Source organism: Pecten maximus, chromosome 18 (genome assembly GCF_902652985.1).
Source record: "Pecten maximus chromosome 18, xPecMax1.1, whole genome shotgun sequence".
NCBI classification, from domain to species: domain Eukaryota; kingdom Metazoa; phylum Mollusca; class Bivalvia; order Pectinida; family Pectinidae; genus Pecten; species Pecten maximus.
The window spans coordinates 27,572,880-27,580,430 of NC_047032.1; positions in this window are offsets into that span (position 1 = coordinate 27,572,880).

The following is a 7,551-nucleotide window of genomic DNA, read 5'->3' on the forward strand; positions in this document are numbered from 1 at the left end:
GGCATTAAAACACTTCAGGAAGCGGAACAGTTATATTCACAAATTACATATTTACATTTTACATTTGTACATATCCACATTTAACATGTTTACATTTTACGTATCCACATTTTACATGTTTAAATTTTACATATTTGCATTTTTTCAAGGAGTGTGTAATTCGGATTAATTTGTGCGGCTTACTGTATTTCTGTTATCGAATTATAAATCGTTGTTATGGTTACCGTGTTAATTGACACGATATTTTGTCATCAGTAGATAACAGTATGTCTACTTTCATTTTTTTCTAGGTCGTTATTTTCTCCTTCTGTCGGACGAGTTTTCTCACAGGAATTTTGCTATAGACTGCTGTTATACTGATTGCTATTTATAAAGAGGACATTCTATTGAAATAAACTTTTTTGAATATTTGTTACATTGAGAGAATGTGATTTGCCTTGGTAGATAATTCCAATCTCTGACAGTTTTAAGAAACAATGAGTTGATAAAATACTGCTTAAATAGCCATGGGGGATTGCGTTAGTATTTCTAGAGAAATTATTGCTAGTTCATCCTTGAAATCCGTCCTTATGTGACCCTAGCTGTTCCACGGACGTTGGCCTATAAATAGTTCTGTGGTTTTGAAATGGACATACATGCATAATGTATGAGCGCGTTGTCAATCATTGTTACAGAATGTAGGAATTCTAGAAATCTTAACCAACCCATTTTAGAGTTAGATAATGTGTCACAAAATAATACGACGCATTAAACGTTTTGTAAATATCGACATTTTTAGTGGCCTATTGGGGACCTTAAAGTTTAGATGTAAAGTTTATCTATTTTACAGTAAATAAATGTGAAACAAGTTATACCAATTTATATCAATCGATGGCCAGGATGAAAGCGCGTGAGGGGTCTTGGCGTGGGAGGAAACCAAGGAGTGCCCGGAGAAAACCCACGTGGTCGGACAGGTGACCACAATACCTTTTGACGTCCGATCTGGGAATCGGACCCCGGGCCTAGGTGAAAGGCAAGTGTGTTACCACTGTGCCATCCGACCACCTTAGATTTAACATGTTTATATTTAAAGACTAAAGCATTTAAAAAAGGGCTGACAGTAACGTCATCCTATATCTTTATAACGCAGATTGTAGTTCCCCATAGCTACATACAATGTAGTTTATAGTTCCCCATAGCTACATACAATGTAGTTTATAGTTCCCCATAGCTACATACAATATAGTTTGTATTTCTCCATAGCTACATACAATGTAGTTTATAGTTCCCCATAGCTACATACGATATAGTTTGTAGTTCCCCATAGCTACATACAATGTAGTTTGTAGTTCCCCATAGCTACATACAATGTAGTTTATAGTTCCCCATAGCTACATGTATTTCTCCATAGCTACATACAATGTAGTTTATAGTTCCCCATAGCTACATACGATATAGTTTGTAGTTCCCCATAGCTACATACAATGTAGTTTGTAGTTCCCCATAGCTACATACAATGTAGTTTTTAGTTTCCCATAGCTACATACAATGTAGTTTGTAGTTCCCCATAGCTACATACAATGTAGTTTTTAGTTTCCCATAGCTACATACAATGTAGTTTGTAGTTCCCCATAGCTACATACAATGTAGTTTTTAGTTCCTCATAGCTACATACAATGTAGTTTGTAGTTCCCCATAGCTACATACAATATAGTTTGTAGTTCCCCATAGCTACATACAATGTACATGTAGTTCCCCATAGCTACATACAATATAGTTTGTAGTTCCCCATAGCGACATACAATGTAGTTTTTAGTTCCCCATAGCGACATACAATGTAGTTTGTAGTTCCCCATAGCTACATACAATATAGTTTGTAGTTCCCCATAGCTACATACAATGTAGTTTTTAGTTCCCCATAGCTACATACAATATAGTTTGTAGTTCCCCATAGCTACATACAATATAGTTTGTAGTTCCCCATAGCTACATACAATATAGTTTGTAGTTCCCCATAGCTACATACAATGTAGCTTGTAGTTCCCCATAGCTACATACAATATAGTTTGTAGTTCCCCATAGCGACATACAATGTAGTTTTTAGTTCCCCATAGCTACATACAATATAGTTTGTAGTTCCCCATAGCTACAAACAATGTAGTTTTTAGTTCCCCATAGCTACATACGATATAGTTTGTAGTTCCCCATAGCGACATACAATGTAGTTTGTAGTTTCCCATACTACATACAATGTAGTTTGTAGTTCCCCATAGCTACATACAATGTAGTTTGTAGTTCCCCATAGCTACATACAATGTAGTTTGTAGTTCCTCATAGCTACATACAATGTAGTTTGTAGTTCCCCATAGCGACATACAATGTAGTTTTTAGTTCCCCATAGCTACATACAATATAGTTTGTAGTTCCCCATAGCTACATACAATGTAGTTTTTAGTTCCTCATAGCTACATACAATGTAGTTTATAGTTCCCCATAGCTACATACAATGTAGTTTATAGTTCCCCATAGCTACATACAATGTAGTTTGTAGTTCCCCATAGCTACATACAATATAGTTTGTAGTTCCCCATAGCTACATACAATATAGTTTGTAGTTCCCCATAGCTACATACAATGTAGTTTTTAGTTCCCCATAGCAACATACAATATAGTTTGTAGTTCCCCATAGCTACATACAATGTAGTTTGTAGTTCCCCATAGCTACATACAATGTAGTTTTTAGTTCCCCATCGCTACATACAATATAGTTTGTTGTTCCCCATAGCTACATACAATATAGTTTGTAGTTCCCCATAGCTACATACAATGTAGTTTTTAGTTCCCCATAGCAACATACAATATAGTTTGTAGTTCCCCATAGCTACATACAATGTAGTTTGTAGTTCCCCATAGCTACATACAATGTAGTTTGTAGTTCCCCATAGCTACATACAATATAGTTTGTAGTTCCCCATAGCTACATACAATATAGTTTGTAGTTCCCCATAGCTACATACAATAGGTTTTAGTTCCCCATAGCTACATACAATGTAGTTTGTAGTTCCCCATAGCTACATACAATGTAGTTTTTAGTTCCCCATAGCAACATACAATATAGTTTGTAGTTCCCCATAGCTACATACAATATAGTTTTTAGTTCCCCATAGCTACATACAATATCGTTTGTAGTTCCCCATAGCGACATACAATATCGTTTGTAGTTCCCCATAGCTACATACAATGTAGTTTTTAGTTCCCCATAGCTACATACAACGTAGTTTTTAGTTCCCCATAGCTACATACAATATAGTTTGTAGTTCCCCATAGCGACATACGATATAGTTTGTAGTTTCCCATGGCCACATACAATGTAGTTTTTTTAGTTCCCCATAGCTACATACAATATAGTTTTTTTAGTTCCCCATAGCTACATACAATGTAGTTTATAGTTCCCCATAGCTACATACAATATAGTTTGTAGTTCCCCATAGCTACATACAATATAGTTTGTAGTTCCCCATAGCGACATACAATGTTGTTTTTAGTTCCCCATATCTACATACAATATAGTTTGTAGTTCCCCATAGCTACATACAATATAGTTTGTAGTTTCCCATAGCTACATACAATGTAGTTTTTAGTTCTCCATAGCTACATACAATGTAGTTTGTAGTTCCCCATAGCTACATACAATGTACATGTAGTTCCCCATAGCTACATACGATATAGTTTTTAGTTCCCCATAGCTACATACAATGTAGTTTATAGTTCCCCATAGCTACATACAATGTAGTTTGTAGTTCCCCATAGCTACATACAATGTAGTTTGTAGTTCCCCATAGCTACATACAATGTAGTTTGTAGTTCCCCATAGCTACATACAATGTAGTTTGTAGTTCCCCATAGCTACATACAATGTAGTTTTTAGTTCCCCATAGCTACATACAATATAGTTTGTAGTTCCCCATAGCTACATACAATAGGTTTTAGTTCCCCATAGCTACATACAATGTAGTTTTTAGTTCCCCATAGCTACATACGATATAGTTTTTAGTTCCCCATATCTACATACAATATAGTTTTTAGTTCCCCATAGCTACATACAATGTAGTTTTTAGTTCTCCATAGCTACATACAATGTAGTTTATAGTTCCCCATAGCTACATACAATATAGTTTGTAGTTCCCCATAGCTACATACAATGTAGTTTGTAGTTCCCCATAGCTACATATAATATAGTTTGTAGTTCTCCATAGCTACATACAATATAGTTTGTAGTTCCCCATAGCTACATACAATGTAGTTTGTAGTTCCCCATAGCTACATACAATGTATGTAGTTTTTAGTTCCCCATAACTACTTACAATGTAGTTTTTAGTTCCCCATAGCTACATACAATGTAGTTTGTAGTTCCCATAGCTACATACAATGTAGTTTTTAGTTCCCCATAGCGACATACAATATAATTTTTAGTTCCCCATAGCTACATACAATGTAGTTTTTAGTTTCCCATAGCTACATACAATGTAGTTTTAGTTCCCCATAGCAACATACAATGTAGTTTGTAGTTCCCCATAGCAACATACAATATAGTTTGTAGTTCCCCATAACTACATACAATGTAGTTTGTAGTTTCCCATAGCTACATACAATGTAGTTTTTAGTTCACCATAGCGACATACAATGTAGTTTGTAGTTCCCCATAGCAACATACAATGTAGTTTGTAGTTCCCCATAGCGACATACAATGTAGTTTTTAGTTCCCCATAGCTACATACAATGCCGATATTTCAGTAAAATTAGTTTCTCAGAAGATTATTATAAACGTACAGCGGTTATCTCATTTTTTCCAGAAACATTGTGATAAATTACTGTTACGCTATTGGCATTTCCTAGATAATATTTTCGTGGAAAATATACAAATATCTACACAAGGAATCCAGCTAATTGTAAAACAACCCTTAAAGAGATACAGTTCGTGGTTTTTTGAAATCGAAGGTTTCGACAACTAAATATCTGGGGTTACCGGGAAGGCCGTTTTCACCGTCTAAGAGCAGACGACAGACAGGTTCGAAATAACGTTGTGGTGTGGTAATTTACATGAATCTATGTTTGTGTTGATATTGCGGAATTCATGATTTATGTATCCTCTAGATACAACATATTATATTTTGTCTCTTTAACAACAGTCATACCTCAAGCTCTCAAGCAGACGTATAGTCCCCTAGAGAATAAAAAATCGGCATGAAGAAAAATCGCTCAATGTACGGGAAGTATCCCAAATGATTTTCAACTCTGTCGCTCACAATGGGGGTTGTACTTTTCTACAGCAAAAATCTACCAACTGTTTGGAACAAAGAAACAGATACGCCTGTGAAGTAAACATTAGCAAAAGAGAAAAGCTTATGGAATACCAATATTTGTTTTATTGCGGTACAATTATATGACGTCATGTGACATTATTGATAATACATGTAGCCTGCGTATAGTAACTACAAGTCAGGAATAATTACGGGGCGATATTCGGATGTTTTCCCCTCAATTGTTGCCGAAACGCTTCATTATTTGCAGAATCTACATGATGTACTTAACGTTTTTTAAATTAAACGTTGAAAATAATGCTGTTTTTCTTTTAATTATGGATCTTTACCACGTCCCAATCCAGTTTTGATATCAGTTTCGTCCTATTTTTATTCATTTCGGCCGCCTGCTATGTATCGATGAGTCCTAGAAGGACAAACAGATTTACGATGTCCCTTATAACATCACTGACGAGTTCTAGAATAACAAACAGCTGTATGGTGTCCCTAACATCACTGACGAGGTCTAGAATAGCAAACAGTTGTATGGTGTCCCTTACATCACTGACGGGTTCTAGAAGGACTAAACAGCAGCATGATGTCCCTAACATCACTGACGGGTCCTAGAAGGACAAACAGCTGTATGATGTCCCTAACATCACTGACGAGTTCTAGAAGGACAAACAGCTGTATGATGTCCCTTACATCACTGACAAGTCCTAGGACTAAACAGCAGCATGATGTCCCTAACATCACTGACGGGTCCTAGAAGGACAAACAGCTGTATGATGTCCCAAACATATCTGACGAGTTCTAGAAGGACAAACAGTTGTATGATGTCCCTAACATCACTGACGAGTCCTAGAAGGACAAACAGCTGTATGATGTCCCTTATAACATATCTGACGAGTTCTAGAAGGACAAACAGCTGTATGATGTCCCAAACATATCTGACGAGTTCTAGAAAAACAAACAGCTGTATGATGTCCCTAACATCACTGAAAAAGTCCTAGACGGACTAAACAGCAGCATGATGTCCCTAACATCACTGACGGGTCCTAGAAGGACAAACAGCTGTATGATGTCCCTAACATCACTGACGGGTCCTAGAAGGACAAACAGCTGTATGGTGTCCCTAACATCACTGACGAGTCCTAGAAGGACAAAAAGCTGTATGATGTCCCTTACATCACTGACGAGTCCAAGAAGGACAAAAAACTGTCTGATGTCCCTTACATCACTGACGAGTCCTAGAAGGACAAACAGCTGTATGATGTCCCTTACATCACTGACGAGTTCTAGAAGGACAAACAGCTGTATGATGTCCCAAACATATCTGACGAGTTCTAGAATAACAAACAGCTGTATGGTGTCCCTTACATCACTGAAAAAGTCCTAGAAGGACAAACAGTTGTATGATGTCCCTAACGGACAAATATATATATAGCTGTGTTAAAAAAAATTATCGTACCTTGGCCTTATTAATACTAAGCCAGTGTACGATACATTTTTTCCCGATGAAGCATGCGATTGTAATACAATAATTTACTCGTCTATAATGTAATATTTTGATTAAAAACATCATAATCGTGTCCACAAGTACCTGTGTTCTGAATACTCTGACATATATAGTAACTACAATGATGTTTACATTATATATAATATTGAATATTATTCATCTATTTTAGAAACGCAAAATATCTATATAACACGCATGATTTATCAATACTACTTGTTTTTATAAGAATAAACTAAATCGGCAGAAACTGAATATCGGATATGTTACATTTGAATGTCGCTTATCGGTTATTTTCACAAATATGCCAACTATAGTAATTCATTCAAGATCAATTCCCTTGGAATACATACGGTGTCCAATGATAATCCATTAACTATCATAGTTATAATTACATTTTAAAACTTCACATTCCAGGATTACCTTGAATGTATCTTTTATGTTACAGAGAAAAAAAAAAAAAAAAACAAAGCCCGGAGTGTACTTTAAATAAAACGCGAAGCGATTTATGATAAGAGTACACTGCGTTTGAAAAAATATATTCAAGTTAATCCTTATAATTTAATCGATACCCAGCAAAAATTCACTTTATTGATGGACTCTTTTCTCTTACAAATCATTACGCTGCTCCATCCGCCAATCAAAAGCGACGTTGTAAACGGAAACGTCATTTTTTTTTTACGTTATAGACCGATAACATAAATTTCTAAGCCAATGATGAAGAATACGACTCAAACATGTTGCCCCAGTTTCATC